Genomic DNA, 22578 nt, shown 5'->3' with positions numbered 1-22578 from the left:
CCCTTTTTTATATGTAAAAATGAATCCTCACATTCTCCACTCCATGCCAACTCAACTCCTTTTTTTAACAATTTCCTCAAGGGCTCCACAATTTCCGTAAATCCCTTCACAAATTTAGCACAATACTCTGCTAGACCCAAGAATGACTTTAATTCATCCTGAGTTTGTGGTCTATTCGCCTTCTCAATAGCAGTCACAATGTTTTTTTTGGACGTATATCCTTGGCACTAATAGTATGGCCTAGATATGTCACTTCATTCTTTCTAATTTGACATTTTTCTCTTTTTACAGTCATGCCATGTTTACAACATTACCTCTTCAAACAATTTATCATGTTCAAAGAGATTTTTACCCACGATAAGAATGTCATCTTGGAAACACAGCACATGATTTAAATCGCCAAATATGCTCTTCATTATCCTCTGGAAAACTGCAGAGGCCGAGGCTAGGCCAAATGGCATTCTCTTGTAACGAAACGCACCCAAGGGTGTTACAAAAGATGTCAAATGCCTAGTCTGTGCATGCAAGTCCACCTGGTGATAAGCAGACAACATATTAAGGACACTGAATACAACTTCTCCATGTACCAATGTTAACATTTCAGAGTAAAGTTTATTTATTAACAGCATATCATCACAACATCCCCAGCTGAGCAAGGATCACGGGCTATAACATATTCAAATTCCAACCTTCTAACAGTAGGTCAGCAGTGACCTCATAACATTCCATGCTCAGCATTTCATGTCTTTACAATCTGCCTGTAATCTCAGCTTTCTTAACATCTATTACTTCTTGTAATGTAGATTCACCCATAGTCGATAATTTATCTTAAATATTAGTGTTTGCAGCACACATTACAATTTGATCACATATGAACTCATCATGTAGGTTTGCAAACCTAAATGTAAACGCTAAATTTTAAAGTATTGTAACATAGTCTTCTACAGGCTCATATTTACTTTGCTTCCTGTGAAAAAACTTGTATCTGTCAACTTATACACAAGCTGTCGATTAAAGTACAAGTCTAACGGCCAGATTCATCAATGTCCCGTTTTGCGAGTCCTTAATAGCGATTATTAAGGAATTGCTATTAAAGACTCGCAAAACGGGATTCATGTAGAAATCGCAAAAAAAATTGCGATTCCTACAGCTTCCTTATTTGCGATTAGCAAATTGCTAATCGCAAATAAGGAATAACTCCCCATTCATTCCTATGGGCCTAAAGGCACCGCACCAATTCCCCCATTCATTCCTATGGGCCTAAAAGTATACCCCCCAACGTAATACAGTACCTGAATGACCTGGAAGTGCAATGTGCCTGTGTGTCTGCCACTTTGTATGCAGTCTTGATGCGCCGAGAACAAACAGGGAATACATTATTAAAGCGTGCCTGTCGCTGAAGCAACAGGCTTACTAAAGGTGCCTGAAATTGAAAGCATTCGAGACTTGAGCAAGGATCCAGTATACACCCTCCTGAAGATTCCCCAAAAGATAGCTGTCATACGTGAGATAATGTGCTGTCGGTATATACATAACCCCAGAGGAATTTGGGCTTGCTGAGTTGCGCATGCAGTACGTGAGGAGCAGAAAGAAAGGAGGCAGTCGCGTGCAGAACCCTTGTGCCAAACTCGTTACAGACTCCAATGATACTTACTAAAATAATCCAAAGGACAGCAAAGGTACAGTACCCCATTATTTAAGGATAAATGCTCCTCTGTAGTGTTTGTTCAGCCGAATGTGTGCAGGCTTCCAGCAGCATAGTATTAGAGCAGTGCTTGAATGAGGTCAGTAGAGGTACACCAAAACCTGCACGTGTAGATTCTTTCTCTCCTGCCAGGATCGTCTTCAACTCGTCACCAAAAAAAGTGTAAGGATCAGTTCAACAGAGCATTGCTGTTAGATATGGTTTTAGTCATGATCCTGGTCCAGTACACAGTTACTTCTACACGTCTCAAGCTCCATTAGTGGTCTCCACCTTACAATGTTCTCTTTCCCCCAGGAGACCACATTCTAAGATTGTCATGACAACCGTGAACAGTGTGATTTGCAAGATTATTATTATTATTATTAAGCGTTCTTATATAGCGCTCGATTACCCGTAGGCATCTCGGCGCTTGCCTTGGGAACCCGTCCTGGTTTTTCCCTGTGAGATACCCGTACTGGGCATCCCCAAGGTGAAAGCAAGGCATCCCGCCGTGGGGGGCCGTACTGGAGATTAAGCAAGCTAATGCCCAGAGCTGCAGAGTGTGAACCTGTGACTCGAGTAGGCACCGAAACGAGAATTATCGAGTCCGTAGATATTTGGGCGCAAGACACATCGATATTTTTGTTTTGTGTTACCTGTACACCTTTCAGGGAACTTGCTCTGGAGGAGAGACCTAAAAGTATTTTACCACAAAATTGTCTGGAAATATAGGGGCATATTATCAAGGGGGTTTATCTCCGCTTTTTTGGCTTTAAAAGCCAAGAAGGCGGAGATAAAATTATCTCCCTATTACCAAGCTGTCGCTAACACCAGTTAGCGACAGCTAATTGGAGATAGCGACCATCTTGGGCCCCGCTTTGCATGTCAGTGATATTTATCACTAATGACATGCAAAGTGGGCGTGCCAAGATGTTAGTGACTGGAAACAGTCGCTAACATCGCTATCTCCTATTACCAACTTTTGGAGATATTCGCGCTAAGCGCCAATATCTCCAAAAGCTAACACCTGCCCTGAGCAGTTCTTAGCCATGTTATCCAATGGGAGGTGGATAACATGGCTAAGAGCATTTGCTCGATAATGCATGAATATCGCTGACTTTTCAGCGATATTCATGCATTGCGGCCGTTTTTATCGCATTTGCGATAAACCTTGCTAATAGCAAGGTTTATCTGCGATAAAAATCGCCGATGTGCGGCGATAATTTTTGTCTCTAAACAAGTTAGAGACAAAAATTATCGCTAGTTGTTGGTAATATGCCCCTTAGACCTTCAGTTATATCATGACAATAATGTAGGCTCAATAATATAGGCTGGCAGTTTTAATATGGCCCTAGAGCCCAACATAGCGTGCTCTACTGGCCATTCAAGGTGCGCTCCAAGCGTTCGGCTCGGGCCTTTAACAAGGGAGCAGGTTTTAATGGCTAGTAGAGCCCGCTACGGAGGGTCCTAACACCATTATAATATTACGCCTCTTGAGGGCATAATGTTCTAATTAGTTAAAAACAAAGGCCTCACAGAGCCCTACCCTCGGGCTTCAGGAAGCCTTTGTTCACAGCAAAAGCTGTGAAATTTAAAAAAACATTGGAATTTTGCTCTCCAGGCTTCTACCAGCCAGTAGAAGCCCAGAGTACTCCATTGTCTCAATGGAGCGTCAACATCCCAATGTTCTAATAAGGAGAATATATTGTTTAAACCTGTGATACTCAAAGTACGGCCCGGAGCCGTCTGCGGCCCTCTTGACCTTCACATGCCACCCCGAGTTGACAGCAGCACTGGGCTGCTGTTTACTTCAGAGAGCACTAACATTCAGAAAGATGTTAATTAAATGGGGAAGCTTTTATTTACAAGTTAACTAAAATAAAGGAAATTAATCTAATAAACTATCCTGCAACATTTAACCACCCACAAAGCTCCACTCCCATCCTGCAAGCATCACTGCGCCCTCGGGCTCACCACAAACCATACTTTGCAACCCCTCGAAAAAAAAAATTGAGTATCTGTGTCAGATCATCGAAAAAGAATTGTGAACAATGTAAATATGCAGTTAATTCTACAGAAATGTATTTTAATAAAGCCTTTCAAAGGGAACCTATATATATGTGTGGATTTGTTTTGTGACGACAGACCTGAAGAAGTGACACAAATTTTCGAGGAACACATTTCGGCTGGTGGTGTTTCTGTTTGGAGAATAAATTCATTTTTGAGGCATTGAATGATCAAAAAAGAAAATTAAAGATTAAGTAGAAGTACTCAAACTCTGTTTCTTGTAATAGATAAGCAATAATTCCCTAGGTAATATTTTGGAAGTAAATATTATGGTTGCAATATATCTTCAAGCTGATATTACTGTCTCAATAGTGTGCCATATTATCACTATCAGGCAACATGCCCCCCTCCCCCAAACTTCTGACCGACATGGCAACCGACTTTGCACAGTTTTACTCGAAGTACTCCTGCCTTTTCTGTGGAAACACTTCTGATAAAAGTTCCCTGCCCTTTCTTTAACCTACATAATGCTGCATCCCTCTGCTGTTCTTACTGTCACTTGAATTATTTAAAACTGGCGTTTTAGCACTATTGCTGTCTTCATTCTCTTCCTGCAGTGGAAGGAGATTGCCTCTGGCTTCATCCCCCTCATGTGCGATACAGGAAAATTGCTTTAGACTGCACGCCTCATCTTCATGATTTAGGGAAATTGTCGCTGTGTGTGTTCCCCACCTGTGTAGTGTACGGTGGCCACCTCTTGACACATTCCACAGTGTGCTGTGTAGGGTGGTTGCCTTTTGCATACTTCTCCGCTTGTGCAGTATATGTGATTACTTTTAACTATATGCAGTGTACTGTAAGGCAAATGCCTCTTGTTTGTTTTACCCATCTGTGCCATCTACTGAAAATGCCTCTTACTACACTCCTTAATTGTACAGTGGATAAAAATTACTTCTAACACACTCTACAATGTGCACTGTAGGGTAACTGCCTCTTGCTGCACTCTCCATATGTGTAGTGAAGGATGGTTGCCTGTAACTGCATTCCCCATTTTTGCAATAAAGGGTGATTCCCTTTTGCTGCAATCTCCATTGCGCATTCAGTTGTGTTTGTTTCTTGCTGCAATCGCCACGGTGCAGTATATAGCAATTGGCTCTTGATGCATTCTCCACCTACGTGGTGAGGGTGAATGCCTCTGATTGCATTTTCTACCTTTTCGGTATAGGTGCTTGGTGGTTGTCTTTTTCTGCACTCTCCAATGTGCAGTGAAATGCGACTGCTTCATGCTGCACTCTCCAATGTGCAGTGTATGGTGACTGTCTAATGCTACAGTATGCAATTTGTAGAAATGTGTATGGTACTCGCCTGCTAGATCTCTACGCTCATCTTCTGCATACCTGATCTGCGTCCCCCATGTTAAGAACGTGCGAACGGGAGGTAGATCCTTTAGCTTCACTGCTTCTAGACTCTGGAATGCTCTTCCCATTAGACAACTGAACACCTTGTCCTGCTTCAGGAAGGAATTGAAAACCAGATTGTTCCCTAGAGAGTAGACCGTGCCTATGCTGTTGCTCCCGCTGCTCAGTAATCTAAGCGCCAGGATACCCTTTGGGTGACAGCCGCGCTGTACAAGTGCACCTTACATTACATTACATTACAGTTGGGTACTTCGCTCTGGGTCTCAGAAGAGGCTGCGCTGCTGCTCTCTTCCTGTGCTATGTGAAGTAAGCATCACCCTTTGCCAAGGTCCATCTGTGCAGCAGTTTCTCAGGTACTCTATGATGATTACTTGCCGGTGATGAACCCAGCTCAATAGGAGTGGATTGGCTGTTACGAAATTGTTACTAAGTAGCATCAGCTTGATCATGTGCAGGGAGTGGCAGGGGTTGCTGTCTATTCTATGCCTGGCGCACAGGTATGTGCTCCTGTTACACCTCTTTATATAGCTTGAGCTTGTTGCAGTTTGTTAAATTCTCCTGTGCAACCGAAGGTGGTTGCCTCTCGCCTGGTGCTGTATTTCACTTGTGCAGTAGAAGGTGCCTGCAGTTAGCTGCAGCCTAGCCTGCATACATACTGCGAGATATGTACCCTTAGGTGAAGTCCCCTCGATGCAATCTGAGGTGATTGCTTCTGGCTGAGGTCTTCGTGTGCATGTGAGGCTGGGTGCCTCGCTCAACTGAGGTCATGTCCCTTGCTGAACTCTCTCTCAGTGCAAGGGAGCTGGGGAGGGAGTGTAGGTTGCTGCTCGCTGACTTCCTTGACCTCTCACTGCATCTTTTGCTGCCCTGCACTGCTGGGAAATAGGTGGATCCAGTTCGTTTGACTCTCTCTTTCATGCCCCCCGGTTCATCATAGTAGTACAGAAGAAACAAGAGCCACGTGTACTTGGGTATAAACATGGCAACTAGGAACAGATGTTCACTTGGAACTCGTTTTCAAACACAATGTGATTACACCGACTTCTTTCTCTGCAGACTTATTCTGTACAGAATAAGTTATAATAGAGCACACATAATCTTATTACAAGCTGGCATAAGATTCTAACAACCAGTATTCCATAATTTCTTTATCCAATTCGAATCAGCCGAACCAAAGTTTTACTTGGAAATACATGAAAAAACGATTCTCATCACATATGTAATTAAGTGAGTGTTGGAAAAAGTTTGAAAAACACTCCAGGGCGCATCACGACATCAGGGCGCCTGGGAAACTATCCAGAGAATGTCAGCTCTCCTCTGCACGAGTGATTGCAGGGTAGACCTATGTGGGGAAGGGTCAGAGCATCACTCTTGCACCACAAGGAAGGCCCACTCATGGGCATCGCAGCAGAGGCTTGCAAGTGATTGTACCAGAAGTAGGCACATCAGTAGGTGGAGTAGTAGGCACAGCCGTCCCTGTTTCCTGTACATCTCTTCGGTGTGCCTCCTGCGCTGCTTTGCACAAACATGCACTACTGCAGGGGCGTGGTGCTCATGATTAGGCTGCTTTTACTTGTTATTTGCACAGTTCAGGGAATGCTCTGTTCTCTCATTGTTTGCTGCTAATTCTAAACTTTGCTCCTCGAAAGTGCTTTACGTTGTCTCGGTTGCTTTCTATCTGCTATTTGCACAACTCTGGATATGCCCGGTTTCCTCATTGCTGGCTGCTAAATCCCAAACTTTCATCCCTTGAAACTGTTGTATCTTTAAAATGTTTACTATCTTGTTTCCGCTGCATTACCACGTGGTTTTATTGCACTTTATGTATTAATTGGTGTGTAATTTTTAAGTGGACCTCATTGGAGTTCCAAAACTTTAATACATTGAATTGAATTGAATTGGTGCTCCTGTGAGTGGAAAGGAATAAACAAAGGGGCAAGTGCAGTTTTCCATCTCTGTCCACATCCAAGCGCCACCCCCAATGTTGGCCTAAGGTTTAAGCCGTACATAAATAAGCATTGTTAAAGCAAATATGTCTGGCCTTATTCTCAATGTTTTTTTGCTGATGGTATTCAGCATTAACTAGTAAAACGAATTGGTTAAAGCAGATGCTGAACAGCATTGGAAAGAAAAAAAAGTGCTGCACATGTGCTTGCTTTATCGCACATGAGCACATATCAATCAAGACGGTATTACAGCCTAAGCATCAACACACATGATCCCTCGTGCATCACCACATAGTGGGCATCTTTCTTTTTGTTTTAATGCACCATTCTAAGACGGTGGAAACTAACCTGAAAGCGGCAAATTGAAAATATAAAATGTGTGACAAAGACATAAGAACGAGGAACCAAACGTAAAGCAGGTCGGAGTGGAGGAAAGTAGACGCAGGCGAGAAGAGATGGGGGTGGTGTTTAAATTAACAAAAAAGACAAAAAGCTGAGCAGGGTGGGAAGAGGCAAGGGAAGCAACGGATGAGCTGGGGAGAGCGACACAGAGAACACAGAAAGTGTAGGATGAGACGCGGAAGTAGTACAATGTGGAGAGAACAAGAAAACCTCTGCATTTCCATTGCGTGCCAAATGAAAAAGTAAAATGTAGCTCTCTCATGTGGATCCATGAATGCACACAAGTCATCTAATCAAAAGAATAGTAAAGACGCTATGTTCCATGGGATGGACAAATACAAGTAGAAATGTAAATTGTAAATTGATGCTTGTATAGCGCACTACTCACCCGCAAGGGTCCCAAGGCGCTTGTACGAATACCGCTGTGGGACCCATCCTGGCTTTCCCTGTGAGGTGTCCACTCCTGGGCACCCTCAAGGTGGAGACCAGCCATCCTTAGCGTTGTGGGGGCCGTTGTGGAGATTAAGCAAGCTATTGCCCAGAGTTGCAGAGTGGGACTCCATGACTGGAATAGGCACGAGGCGACAATTATCAGGTCTGTGGAATTTTTAAGCCCAAGACCCGCCGAGGCGGGGAATTGAACCCTGGCCCCGGGCTAGACCTCTGCATCAGAGTTTGCTGCTCTAACCATTGAGCCACACTTCTCCAGGAAGGAAAGCTATTGAATAAGACGTAAACAAATGAGATGGACAAAAGAGCCAACCATCGTCAAGCAAAGGGCTGACCCAATATCCACCGTAACTATTCGTATTGTCCACAACAGGCTTTCGACAAGAGAGCAGCTAAAAAATGTCTGTAGGTGAGACATAGAAGCTGACTGATATGTAAAAATAGTCCAAAGCACAGATACTTGTGCTAAGTAAACCCATAAGAATTCTTTGGAAGGATGGAAGGAGAGGATCACACTAACACAGGCACATCAAGACAAACTAGAGTGAGAAATAAATAGAGATCACTTTCAGTCTATGCTAGCCCCTGATTCACCGTGAGATGTGGAGAAAAGGAGAGAATAGCTATTAGACCTGGAATCCATGGCAAGATTTCCCCTGTCTTAGTGCCTCTACCTCCTGTATTTTTTGACTGTGTGCTGGATTTTGTGTATGCTGGTTTAGATACTCTTGGCACTTTGCCACTGATGATCAGTGCCAAAGTGGAAGTGCTCCTGGTGCAAATTGTGATTATGACTGGTTATCCCTGATTGGCCTATTTGATTTTCTGGTAAGTCCCTAGTAAAGTGCACTGTGTGTCCCCAGGGCCTGTAAATCAAATGCCACAAGTGGGCCTGCATCACTGATTGCACATCAACACCAGTAGCCTTTTCAAATGTTTCTCAGACCTGCTACTGCATTGTGTGTGCATGCAGTTATTTAACTGCCATGTCGACCTCGCAAGTTCATCCAGTTATCGGGCCCTAACCGTCCCTTTTACTTCATGTAATGCATCCCTAAGGTGGATACAAGGTACCTCAAGGGGCAGGCTGCAGTGTATGTGAAAGGTAGCACATATAGAGGTGTGTTTTACATGTCCTGATAGATAAATACTGAGGGGCAGATTTACGTTTCCTGGCCCATCCCTGCAAATCAGCAGGGATGCGCCAGGAAAGATGCTTGACGCAAGTTTCCCTTGCACCATCACAGATGCACCGCATTGTAAATGCGGCGCATCATGGCGCAAGGATAAACAGATGCATGTCGCCGGTGAAAGGTTGGCGCAGTGCTGGAGTTGTGTCGCGGGCGCGACACAACTCCAGCACTGTTCCTACCAGGCCTATCCTCAAGAAATTGAAGCATCGCCTTTCAGCGGCCCACAGAACCGCCGAGCGCTGTGTTTAGTGCACCAGTCTCCGAAGTCCGAGACCCCTGCACTGACTCCAACGCAGGCCCTGCTGTGCAACTAAGAGAAACAATGCATCATTGGACCGCGCCTGAAGGAACCGACACAGTGGCTATTTGCTGCCTCTACATCACCCTCCAGGGCATCTAGATTTCCACGCATCGCACCTGGGTGCCACACATCGCCGACGCATCATCCGCAGACCGGAGTTGCCTTGAAAGTCGTCACATTGCTTTCCGCTACTTGCTGGATTGCACGCATCACTTCTTCAGTGTTCAGCAGACCTGTTGCATTGACTCCCCAAAGACCTAGGAACCAATGCCTTGTGAATCATTTGATGTCCTTTGTGTAAAAACCATGCATCTATAGTTTCATATGGACAGTATTGCTTGAAACCTTGAAAAAGTCATATTTTGAGTTGTGTATGTTGGCTTTTCTGTCGTTTTGGTCTTGTTTGGTTAAGATAAACTTTGTTTTTGTAAACTGGTGTGGTGTCAATGTGTAGTGTCTTCTCTGTGTTACTGTGTGTTTAGTACAAATGCGTTACACATTGCCTCTGAGATAGGCCTGCCTGCTAGTGCAGAGCAACCAAGGAGTGAGCAGGGCTTATCTTGGGTGTATAACTCCCTGATCCTGACTAGAAGGAGGGGTCCCTTCTGGGACAGGGCACCCGCCACTACCAACTAGAGACCCCCCAATTTCTAACAATAGCCATGACCTCAATCTCACCTCGTAAGGGAACACTACAAAACACACTTTCAAGCTCTGCTTGGCCCAGACCGCCAGTGCTAACTTAAGGATCAAGAGCCAGGCCCCACCCATTTCCTTTTTTAGTCAATGGATGTTAAAAGGCATGCACAGCTAAGGTTGGATTGAAGAGGGCTTGAACTGATGGGATAAAGCCCAGGTAGGTTAAAAATGTGTTATTGCCTGAACAACTGCCATTGTGTGCACTCTCCAGACTATAACTTTCTGCTCATGTTCTCTCTTCATAATATTTTTCTACCTAAGCCTTACCCCACATCAGATGTGTTCTTTGGAATGACTTCTTAATGTAGGAAGGTGGAATCTGGCTGCATGGTTGCCCCCAATTTTTTCCTGGTGTTTTGCTGGTTTTCGACTTAGTTTGGTTGGGATCCTGCTATTTAGTACCCCAGCCTATCTGCTTTCTCCCTAAATTGATTGCATGTACTTTAGGTACACCACAGATTGGATTCTGGTGTACCCTTATAGGTCCCTGGTATATTGTATCCTATATACCCAGGGCATAGGTACCCCACAGGCCTCTCAGGGGCTGCAGCATGTATTATGCCGCCCCTCAGAGACCACTGAAAATGACACCACAGGGCTGCTACAGCAGCCTGTGTAAGGTGATGTGTGAACCCCTTACTTAGATATAGGTTCCCTATATTCACCTTATATCACCACACATATAAACCTATCAGTCACCCCTATGGCAGGCCTTATCAATCCTAAAGAGAGGGTGCTGGGCTTTGTGTAAGAGGGTGCTCATGCATGAGCAGGGCCCCTCTGTAGTCTTCGGAATCTATTATCCGGGGTTGTTCCGTGATGCGGCCAGACCATATACTCTTAAGTGCATTATAACCTCGCGGTAAATGCTGACTTTGGAATGGTTTCAAACACCTTGAAATCATACCTCCTCACCAGTCCTGGTGGCGGACGTTTGATTCCACCCTCCTAGAGGGAGAAACGTGACTACACCAGTACACCCGGTACCAGCTTAACAGAACCCTGCCATCACAAAATGGATGCTGCAGCCACAGACAGGAGTCTGGCCTCCTGCTGCTGGATGATACTCCGGAAGTGGGAGGCTGTACAATAGGTTTCCTGCCACAGGGAGGTGTAACTACCTCCCAGACAGGCTTTAGTGTATTGGGCCTGGGTGGGTGCCCTCTAAGAGTGCTTTGATGTCTGCACTGGGGGCACATTTGGTGTCTCTGTGCATAGTCCAGCTCAAACTGGTTGCAGGGGCTACCAGCCCCTGCTCTGGCATGAAACTGGACAAAGGACATGGGTGTAACCACCCCTCTATCCTGACCCGCTCATAGGTGGGTCCCCAGAGTTTGTCCCACCCCTTCCTTGGGTATAAAGTAGAAACCCCTACACTTTGTTGGATGACCAAAGAATCTCCCTTGGAGTAAAGGAGTTACTCCCCTGTAAGGCAGGCACCAAAGACGCATCTGTCTGGTTTGCAAATATGCAGCTCCTGAAGGACTCCGAAGATTTTGCAACACAGGAGGTGGGTTTCCAAACTTCCCCGAGGCCGATCCGTGCTCTCAGCAAACCTGAGATCTAAAGTCCTTGTGTTGACCTTGCAGCCCCAACCCCTGGACACTGTGACCATTTGCAGCTGCATATGCTTCTTGGCGATCCCTGAGGCTGTGCATTAGGCTACTTGTAGTCCAGAGCCCGAGCAGTGATTCCACTGAAGATTACTGGCCTACACTCCACGAGTGACCTGTGGGCTGGTATTTAGTGATTCCTCTCGAGGTCCCTTCACGGTCCCTTGTCCTCAACTTGTGGGTCCCTGAGAAGGGTACTGTAACTTTGAATGGGCTTACCTGGTTGCTCCAGAAGTGTCCTGACTCTCTATCGCTTGGGGAGTCACCTGGACCTTGCTGGTGCATCCCGGAGCCTTTTTACTCTCACTGTGAGGGTTCTGTTGCCAAGGCTTGTTGGTCTTTGATCTGGACACCGGTACCCCAGCACTCGACATCCTTCATGGGACAGCTCGCCTGCAGACTCTGGTCATCATTGACGTCTACTGGTCCCCGTAGCAGTGGAGTCAAGCTCATTGCACCTGAAACACCCAACATTGGTGGGCATTGGTCTACCGTGCCCTTGGTTCCCCTGAAGTGACCCAGACTCTGTCCCCTCTGCTTTCAGGTTATTCTCATCTCCGATCCAGGCTTGGATCACACCGGACACTTTTCCTCTCCACGGCAGCAGCACTTTGCAGCAACTCGCCATTGAAAACAGCGATGATTCCCGACACCACTTGGCACCCATGCACCCGGTTAGTCAAGTTGTGCTTCTTATACCACTTTCTTAATATATGATTTGTTCTCCCCCTGGGGCCCACTGTATATTGTGCTATTTACTGAAGTTCTATCACGTTGATATTGTGTATCTTGTTCTCTAATCTCATAAAGAGGTTAGTAGAGATTGTTTAGTAATAAATACATATATTTTATATAGACCTTGTATGGTTCCCATTTCATTTGGTCATTCAAGAAGTTATAAACTGGTAAACCAAGCTGATTTACACTCCTTCAAGACTTAGCCTGAAGGCTGCTCTCTATAGCTACCACTAGGATAGCTTTCAATGAAGGTTATCTTAAACCTATCATCAATAAGGGTTGTTTGGACTGGTGCAAGGTCCCCAGTATAACTAGTGGACAGCATATGCCAGGACAACTTCTCACACTTAACATCACTGTAGTAGTAGGAAAACAGGAGATACAATGTACACAAACTGCACCATGGGACATTGTGAGCAGCTAAGTGTCTAATCTTCTAAGAGAGGGGTACCTGGTGTGGTGATGTGTGAGTTAATGGTGACAGGCCTGGGAAGGGAGTACTGGGCTGTATGCCATAGATCAGTAGGCTTCAGGTCTTGCAAAGTGGCCTAGTCTTAAAAGTTTTCTGATCACTGAGAAGGCCTATTGGTTACTGCTTATTGTTCTTTGCATAATTCACGATGGCTGACCATGGGTCACATTCTATTCCCTCTTCATTGTGTCGCTCCTCTCTTGCCCTTGTGTAGTACCTAAAGAGCATTTGCTATGGCTGCAGAGGCAAAAATGCCTTTTTTATGGACAACCCACAATATTTTGCCTTTCTCCAGACACTATTTTTTTGGCTTTAGAATTTTGTGCACTTTTCCACTACTAAACAGTAGTAATGTAGCTGTGCTTCCCAACTAAATCATCTGTTGTGCATTGGAACTTCCTATTTAGTCTATTGAACTTCCCTATAGGTTAAATGAAAATCAATCAATCAACCAGGGAATTGTAACGGGCTACTCACCTGTGAGGGTCTGAAGGTGCTGACTGGGGTGGGGGGGGGGTCTGCAGATCTGTTATGCCAAAGAGCAAGGTCTTGAGGGTCTTCCTGAAGGTGTTTAGGGAGGGGGCACATCTGATGTCTGCCGTTAGCTTGTTTCAGGTCTTGGCTGCAATGTGAGAGAAGGATCATCCACCTGCTCTGGCTCTGTGGATGCGCGGGGTTTCGGCCAGTGCGAGGTTGGAAGATTGGGGGTTTCTTTTGGGTACGTGGAAGTTGATTTTATCATTGAGGTATTTGGGACCGTTGTTGTGTCGGCATTTGTAGGCGTGAGTGAGGATTTTGAAATCAACTCTTTTCTCCACGTGAAGCCAGTGGGGACTTCGTAGGTGTTGACTGATGTGTTCGTGTCAGGGATGACAAGGACGAGTGTTCTGTATTGTCTGGAGTTTGCGGAGTAGGGACTTGTTGATGCCAGCGTAGAGTGTATTTCTATAGTCCAGTCTGCTGGTGATGAGTGCATGGGTGACTGTCTTCGTTGACTCAGGGGTGTCCACTTAAAGGTCTTACGGAGGATGCAGAGGGTATTGAAGCAGCTGGAGTTGACGGTGTTGACCTGTCGGTTCACGGTGAGTGATGAGTCAGGAATGATGCAGAGGTTCTTGACGTGGTCTGAGGGGGTTGGTGGGCTTCCAAGGGCAGTCGTCCACCAGGTGCTGTCCCATGCAGAAGGGGTGGTACCGAGGGCGAGGAATTCTCTCTTCTTGGCGTTGAGCTTCAGGCAGCTGTTGGTCATTCAGACTGCGACGTCTTGCATTCCTTTCTGGAAGTTGAGTTTGGCAGTGGTGGGGTCTTTGGTGAGGGAGAGGATGAGCTGGGTGTCATCGACATAGGATACAATGTTGAAGCAGTGTTGTCGGACGATGGGAGCGAGGGGGGCCATGTAGATGTTGAAGATGGTGAGGCTCAGGGATGAACCCTGTGGGACTCCGCAGGTGATTCTCGTGGGGTCGGAGAGGAAGGGTGGGATTCTGATCCTTAGGCTTCTTCCGGTGAGGAATGATCAGATCCAGTCCAAGGCTGTTCCTTGTATGCCTGCGTCATGTAGTCTGGTGACTAGTGTATGGTGGGAGACTGTGTCGAAGGCCGCTGATAGGTCGAGTAGGATGAGGGCTGCAGAGTGGCCTTGGTCCAGGAGGGTGTGGATGTCATCTGTGGAGGTGAGTAGGGTGGTCTCTGTGCAGTGGTTGCTTCGGAATCTGGATTGGGACAGGTCGAGGAGGGCGTTCTCTTCAATTAATTGTGTCAATTTCCTGTTGACTGTTTTCCCTGCAACTTTGGCTCCGAAGGGGAGGAGCGAAATGGGCAGACAGTTCTTGAGGTTGGTGGGGTCAGCTGCGGGCTTCTTGAGCAGAGGTCTGACTTCTGTGCTCTTCCAGTCATCTGGGAAGGTGCCTATTTTGAAGGCGGTGTTGATGGTGCGTTGTACTTCGGGAGCGATGGCAGCCACGGTTCTGTGGTAGATGTGAGGGGGGCAGGGGTCAGTGGGGGCCCAAGTGGATGTTTTTCATGGTTGAGGCGGTGTCTTTGGCCGTGATCGATGTCCAGTTGGAAATGGTGGGCTGGCTGGTGTTTCTGGGAGGCGAGGGGGGCCACCTGTGGTGCCTGGTGGATGGTTATTGAAGTTGTCGTAGAGGTTTTTGATCTTGAGGTGGAAATAGGTTCCAAGCTTGTCGCAGAGGTCTTGGTATGGGGAGATGTCTGTGGTTCCGATGCATGGGTTGGTGAATTCTTGAATTACACTGAAAAGTTCCTTGGGGTTGGTGGAGTTGGCCAGGATTTTGTTGTGGATGAAGTTCCTCTTGGTGGCTCTGATCTGGTTGTGGTAGTCCGTTATGGCATCCTTCTAGGTGGTGTGGTTTTCAGTTGTCTTGGTGTTTCTCCAGTTCTTCTCCATGCTTCTGCAGGTGGTTCTGGCTTCTTGAAGAGCGCTGGTGAACCAGGCGGCTTTCTTGGAGCGTTGTCTGTCGGGGTTGCGCAGTGGGGCGAGCTCATATGCACAGTTAGAGATCCAGGTGTGGAGTTCTCTGGCTGCGTCGTTTGCATCGGGTGCCCCAGTGTGGTTGTCTTGGGTGAGGTTGGAGTTAAGAAGCTGGTTGGTAACCTAGCCCCAGTTCCTTCGTGGGGAGTGTGGGACTGGTTTGGTTGCCTTGGGCTTGTTGATAGCGAACTGTATGCAGTGATGGTCGGTCCATTGCGGCTGCGTTGTGTGGCTGAATTGGATGCTGTTTCTTACAGAAAAGATGGGGTCGAGGGTGTGTCCTGCTCTGTGGGTCGGTGTGTTGACGAGTAGCTTAAGTCCAATGCTGGTGATGTTGTCACGAATGATAGAAGAGTTGGGGTTGCTGAGGCTGTCAAGGTGGAAGTCCAGGTCTCCAATGAGTATGTAGTTTGTTGAGGCGATGGAGTGAGGTGCGATGAAGTCGGTGAATGGTGATGGCGAAGGGCATTCAGGGGCCGGGGGTTCTGTTGATGAGGGTTCCTCGGAGTGTGGCTTTGGGGGTGGTCTGGATATGGAAGTGCAGGTGTTCAGTGGAGGGGAAGGTTTGCTGGTGGTGGTGAGGCGGAGGGTGCTCTTGTAGCGATGGTGAGGCCCCCTCCTGGGTAGTTGGGGCGGTCTTTCCTCTGGATCTTGTATCCATCTGGGATGGCGGTGCTGATGTTGGGGGTGGTGGATGCGTTGGTCCAGGTCTCTGTGAAGAAGGCGATGTCAGGCGAGAGAGAGTCGAGTAGTTTCCAGATTTTCATGGCATGTTTGTGCATGGCGCGTACGTTGAGGAGGATGTATTTTTGGGTGTTGCCGGTGCTGGCGTCGGCAGTGTTGAAGGCTGGGGTGGCGGTGAGTGTCTGGTAGCAGTGGAGGCCTTAATCGTGCCTATGACATGGAAAGTTAAATTTTATATGAAGGCTGCAGTGAATCTTTACACCACCCATATATATGATGCAAATACATTTCTGCCAGGCTCACCACTGTTCTCAGGCTAGGCTTCAGTTTAAATGCACTGCAATGACACATGGCAGGGAAAACTGCCTTTGCACGTAGAATACACCTATTTTCATGTACACCTAAGTCAGTGTACCTTGTAAGCTGACAGGACAGGGTGTTAATATAAATAGGGCACACTAAGTATTGGGGTTAGTGTGCCCCCAGAGTGGGACAAAACCAAAAAGCAAACCAAAAAGCTACTTTGCTATATTGACAAGGCTCGACTTTGTAGGTTTAGGTGGGATTAAAACCTTCATTTTTCACTGTTGCTTGGGAAACAGCTAGAAAAATGCTTCAAAGTTATTTCCTGCTTAGTTTTTAGGATCTGACATAATGGTTGAGTCATAGGTTTGAAACAGTATGGGGTTTTATTTCACTGTGCCGGCACAAATCTAACTTAGCAGAAATCTAACTTAGAAAACTTTTAATTTAGGCTGTTTCAGCCAGAACTGGCATAAACCAGTTCTGCCACTAATCATACTTCTAAAGCTGGAATGCAAATTCTTAACGGGAGAGTTCACACCTCCACCTCAGAGGACAATATCTTGCCTCTGGGCCCAAAAAAGGCCTGTTGGTGTTAACTGCTGACCACTAGCAGGAATTAGGTATCTGTGAGTGGAGAGAAACAGTGAGCAGAACAAAGAGCAGCCTTAGCACTACCTCTTTTTTTGTTGGAGATGTCAAGGAGTGCTTTTCTTATTTATTCCCAGAACAGTCTTAGGCAGCTAATCCCCAATCACAATAGGTGGGAAAACTAGTTCTGAAATCTATTACACTTCCAAAACATCTCTTTGGCTACTGCAGGTAACAATTTTGATTCAGAGGACAATGCCCTGTCTCTGGGCCACGGAAAGGCCAATGGATTTTAACTGCTGACCAGTTAGTGGAGATCAGCTTTCTGGAAGTGGATAGTAGCAGTTGGTAGAACAAAGAGTAGCTTTAGCACTACCTCTTTCGACTTGGAGATGCCAAGGAATGATTCTTCAATTCATTCCTGTGACCCTCCTAGACAATTAGTCTGCATGGAAAAGTCAGAAGGACAACCACGTTTCACCTTGGTATATAAGGGAGTGGCCAAGTAGCTAAAGACAGGATTGCCTAGTAGCATCTGGGTCCCACCATCTTGAAAAAGAGGCTCCTGGGTAATTTTACAGTAAGGACGTGCTGCATAAAGAGTTGAGGGATGTAAGAAAATAGGTATGTTAGTGCAATATAGTTCGTTATAGTATGCCACCACCTCCTCCTAATGACTTTCTGGGACCTGGCCAGACTCCTTCTGAAGGAGGTGGCATTGCTGGATGAAAAATCATAACTTCTGACTTCAAGCTCCTGCTGGACAAATGAGGACTTACACAGGGACTCAAGGACTAAAAAAACCCTGAATCCTGCTGGCACCCAGAGCCTGGAACTGTTCTTTAAGGGTCAAGTGGTTGGCTTACTGTTTACCTGTTACAGAGACACAAAAAGCAGAAGGCCTCCTGACTCCCACAGTGCCCTACTGACTAAAGAGGGGAGAGGATGTGGCCTAATGGCCTGGGTGGTCGACCTTCAAGCTGGGGTACCAGGTTCGAGTCTCGGCAGGGACGCTCAACATCAACATCTTGTGATTGTGGGCAAATCACTTATCTCCCCATGCCTAGCAAAACAAAATGTGTGTGTCCGTCTGTAACCCAACTGATACTCATGTAAATCCCTCTGATACTTTTGGATCTATATTGCGCTGTAGAAAACTCAACATAAAAAATAGGTCTATACTGTGCAGGATATCTGGCTGGAGGTGAATAGAATGGATGTGTCATTGTTGAGGTGGTACATTGCTCTTGTTCAATCACCTGAGCAGGGAAATTCATCAAGGAACTGATTATCCTACTCTAGCTCTCGGTTAGAGGTTGCCTGTGGAGCAAATCTGTCTCACCCCAGGCTGTTCATCTTCTTCTACACCCTATTTTTCCCGGCTTCAGGAATCTGTGCACTTTATCACTGCTAAAAAGTAGTAAATCATGTGCTGTACAATGAAATTCCCTATGTGGACTATATAACTTCCATATAAGTAGGGTGACCAGATGTCCCATATTTGCCCAGACACCCCCAGTTTTTCAAAAGACTGTCCTGGTGTCCTGATACTTTCTTCTAAAACAAATACATGTACCATTATTTAAGAGAGGGTCAGGTGAACCTGCACATTAAACACATTTATCACATTTCAACCGGCCCTCACTCAAAAACCGGGGACAGAAATGTGCTACTATAGACTGCCTGCTGTGCTGCCATTTCGCTTTCAAGAAGCACTGAAGGAGTTAATGAAGCGTCTTTCGGGACTGCAGAGCCCATAAGTCAATGCCAGGCTCACCTGCCGCCTGACCCTGGAGCCCAAGGGAGGGAATGTAAATAGGACATTAAGGGCCAGATGTAGGTAGCCAAATACCAGTTGGTAACGGCCGATTCCGGCCGTTACCGACTGATATTTGGCTTTTGAGATGTAGGTGGGTCATTATTTACAGAATCGGTATATTTACCGATTCGGTAAATTTACCACTTTGGAATTTTACCGAATCGGTAAATATACCGATTCTGTAAATCCATATGTAGCTGACACTCCTAAGAGTGCCACAGGCCCTTAAGAGTCGGTATTTTACCACACAATCCTATTGTGTAGTAAAATACCGAATTCAGGTGTGCATGCACATCTGTGCATGCACACCTGTGCAATGGGACACACAGACATGCCCTTAGGGCATGTATGTGTGCCACATGTCACACAAGCCTGTACTTGGGGTGCTAGAGGGTGCAAAGGTGACACCTCCTGCACCCTTGCAAGATTCAGTATTTACCGATTCTGAAAATACCGAATCGGTATTTCCCATTGATTCCTATGAGCTTCAAGGCCCATAGGAATCAATGTGAAATACCGATTCGGTATTTACAGAATCGATAAATACCGAATCTTACCGGATCGGTAATTAGGAAATAAGATTTACCTACATATGCCACCTTCCTATTTACCGACTCTTAAATACCGAATCGATATGATTCGGTATTTAAGAGTCGGTAAATAGGAATTACCTACATCTGGCCCTTAGTTATATTTCTGTGTCTGTGCCCATCCTGGTTTTTCATTCGGAAAATCTGGTCACCCTACATTTAAGTCCAGTGTAAATGGTGCCTTAAGTGTACTTGTGGCATAAAAAGTGAAATGTCACATTTGGGATGCAGTGTGTATTTACATCACCCACATACATGACAGAAATAGATTTCTGTCATGAACACCACCGTGGTCTCACTATCTTGATGTTTAAATGTACAGCAATGACAAATAGCAGGGAAAACTGCCTTTGTCATGTAGCAAAAGCCTATTTTTATATATTCATAAGTCATCCCTAAAGTGTGCCTTGTAAGCCAAGGGGGCTTTGTTGCTAATATATAAAAACAGAGCACACTACATATTGGGATTAATATGCCGGCACAGTGAAATAAAACCCCAAACTATTTTGTTATGTAGCCCAGGCTAGCCCTTTTAGGCCTAGGTGGTAATAAAGTTTTTCTTTTCCACCACTGCTTAAGAAAGGGTTAGAAAAATGGTTTAAAGTTATTTCCTGCCTGGCTTTTAAAATCTGACCTAACGTTGAAGTCATATTTTTGATAACTCAAGCAGAAACGTATCTTTGTAAAATTGTACTTTAAGCTGCTGAGCCAGAACTGGCTTAACACGTTCTGCAAATCATCACATCTCTAGAGCTTAAATACACATCTTTGGCTGGAAGAGTGCTTCTTCTATTTATCTGGTGGCATATGAGTCCCTCCTTTTTGAAACAGAACGTTTACGTTAAAGCAAAAATTAAGTGCTATAAAAAGAGGTGGGGGACTGTAAGAAAAAATGTAGGATTGTGTGGTAGAATTCCTTCAGTCCCTAGCTAGTGCACAGCACAAATCTGATACCTTCACCACCACCACCTCAGAACATTCCTAGACCTGAGAAGACTCTATCTGAAAAAGGCAGCCCTGCTGGAAGAAAAATCCTGGCATCTAACTCCTAGCTTTTTCTGAGAGGAGAGGTCTCAAACAAGGACTCAAATACTAAAGGACCACTGAATGTTCTACTCTATCATTGGCATGGAATTGCACCTAGCTCTCTTTCCACCCCTAACTTTTGTGTTTCCAAAGTGGTTGACTTTTTCAAGGTGTTTTCGTCTTGAGACATAAAAAAAAATCCACATCTCTGGTTCCCCTTAACTTACTTTAGTAAACTTGGTGTCTATTTGATTATATGCTCATTATATTTGTCCCTATTATTCTGCATTGGTTGGGAATTTTATAGCTTTATGCTATTTACTATATGACTGTTGCTACTGCTTGAACTTATCCCACCCTTCTCTATGGACGTATCACTCACTTCTCCAGGGACTGTCTGCTGCTCTTTCTACAGCTACTAGTGCTTGGACAGGGATGCTCTCAGAACAGCCGTTTGACCTAATCAGAGTGGGTGTAATGAGTTGGTAGGGATACCCAAATAAATAACCCTAATCTCTGACAACTGCTTTTCTTCTGTGCATGCCTGTGGATTACTTCTCATCACTCCTGGATAAACTCAGCTTCTTTACAAAGGCTGCCTGTATCCAGGGCATGTTTGCATGTCACGCACATCATCTGAGGGGAAAAAATAGAGCATCTACAATGTATCCCCTGCTTGCTTCTGTCACTCTTTGTCAGATGCTAAAGACTTTATCAACACGAAATTAAAGTACATCTATTCTGTCTCACTTCTCATCGCCTATCAGGTGTCTAGGCACAGCAACCCAGGCAAAATAAGAGCACCACTCTTGTCACTCAAACTCAACCCCAAACATGCTTACCAGGTAGGATGGACTGCCATTCAACATTATTCGAATGAAGTAACCCCCCTTCTGTAGTAGTGTAGCATGGTAACCGCTTTATAATGTCTTTCAGCAGATGATGTGGCTTAATGGTTAGAACGACCGACTTTGATATTGGGGAACCAGGTTCGAGTCAAAAATTCTGAGCAAATCACTTAATCTCCCCATGCCTACAGAAATGAATGTGTCTGTATGTAATACAATTAGCGCTCTGATACCTTCGAGTCGAGTTAGCTCTATATAAAACTGCAACAAAAAAATTCTCTTGTAAGCGAGGCACTATATAAAGGAAGTTACATTACACTACAGTGGTTTCCCTCTAGCGCCCCACACTCCTCTTTGCCTCATATTAAAGCACCTAGTGGTCAAGAAGGTGAGGGGGCAACTACTGGGATAAGCTGTACATGCCAAAAGATAATTCCCTTTGGGCACCATGTTTTAGCAGGGGGGGTGGGTCGCTGCAGTAGTTTCTGGTGCTGATAAAGGATGCTGCCGTGCTGCCTCCTAAACAGGCCCAGCGCCTTTAGCTACTTTAAGATTCTGCTTCTCAAAGGGGCCATGCAGTAAATAGAAAACACTATTATTTTCACAAAGCCGCGCAAAACCTTCTAGAACGTGCTTTGCTTGATGTCTGCTTGGGTTTCGTTCTCCGGGTGGCACCTTTAGAATCTCCCTCTGATGCAAGTCAAGTGGAACGTACAATACCCCTCGCTGCTCTTTCGAAATCTCTCTTCTCCGTATGCGAAGACGCAGCGGTTTCTTGCTCAAATCTCCCCATGTGATGTTGGGTCGCCCTATATTTGCCACTGCGGATTTTAAGGCTCAACGTGTATGGTAAACGTACCTTTAGAAGCAGCTTGCACTTCAGGCTGCTGCCGGTTCTGGCAGTGCACTCCACTGACCTGCAAAGCATTGTGGGAGGAGCAGGGCAGCCTTTGGAGTCAGTAGTTAATAATTATATAACTTCCAGGTGAATAACAGCTTCTCTGCAGGGGAAAGAGCAACCGATTTTGAAGCTGGGGGAACAGGTTCGAGTCTGGCGGGAGGCGCAAGCATCCTGGGACTCTGGGCAAATCACTTAGCCATATGTATCAAGGCCAAATGGGTTCGCAAACGCCGAAATTCGCAGAATTTCGCCGTTTGCAAAATCATTTTCGCAAATGGTATTTATGAAGCAGAATTTCGGCGTTTGCAAAATCATTTTCGCAAATGGTATTTATGAAAGAATTTGGGTGCAAAATAAGGAATCGCAAAATTTGCCATTCCTTATTTTGCGATTGCATTT

At 45.5% G+C, this 22578-nt stretch overlaps 1 protein-coding gene across 1 annotated transcript in view; it reads right to left on the bottom strand.

Moving 5' to 3' along the window:
* Positions 1 to 22206, bottom strand: part of ASPDH (aspartate dehydrogenase domain containing) — a 267820-nt gene extending 245614 nt beyond the window's left edge. Inside the window, exon 1 of the mRNA XM_078655309.1 lies at positions 22138 to 22206. The gene's annotated coding sequence lies outside the window, so the exon portion shown is untranslated. The remainder of the gene's footprint in view (positions 1 to 22137) is intronic.
* Between the last annotated feature and the right edge of the window lie 372 nt (positions 22207 to 22578).

The sequence above is a fragment of the Lissotriton helveticus genome, chromosome 7, assembly GCF_964261635.1.
Source record: "Lissotriton helveticus chromosome 7, aLisHel1.1, whole genome shotgun sequence".
NCBI classification, from domain to species: domain Eukaryota; kingdom Metazoa; phylum Chordata; class Amphibia; order Caudata; family Salamandridae; genus Lissotriton; species Lissotriton helveticus.
The sequence above is the reverse complement of the archived record's forward strand: the minus strand, read 5'-3'. Positions and strand labels throughout refer to the sequence as shown.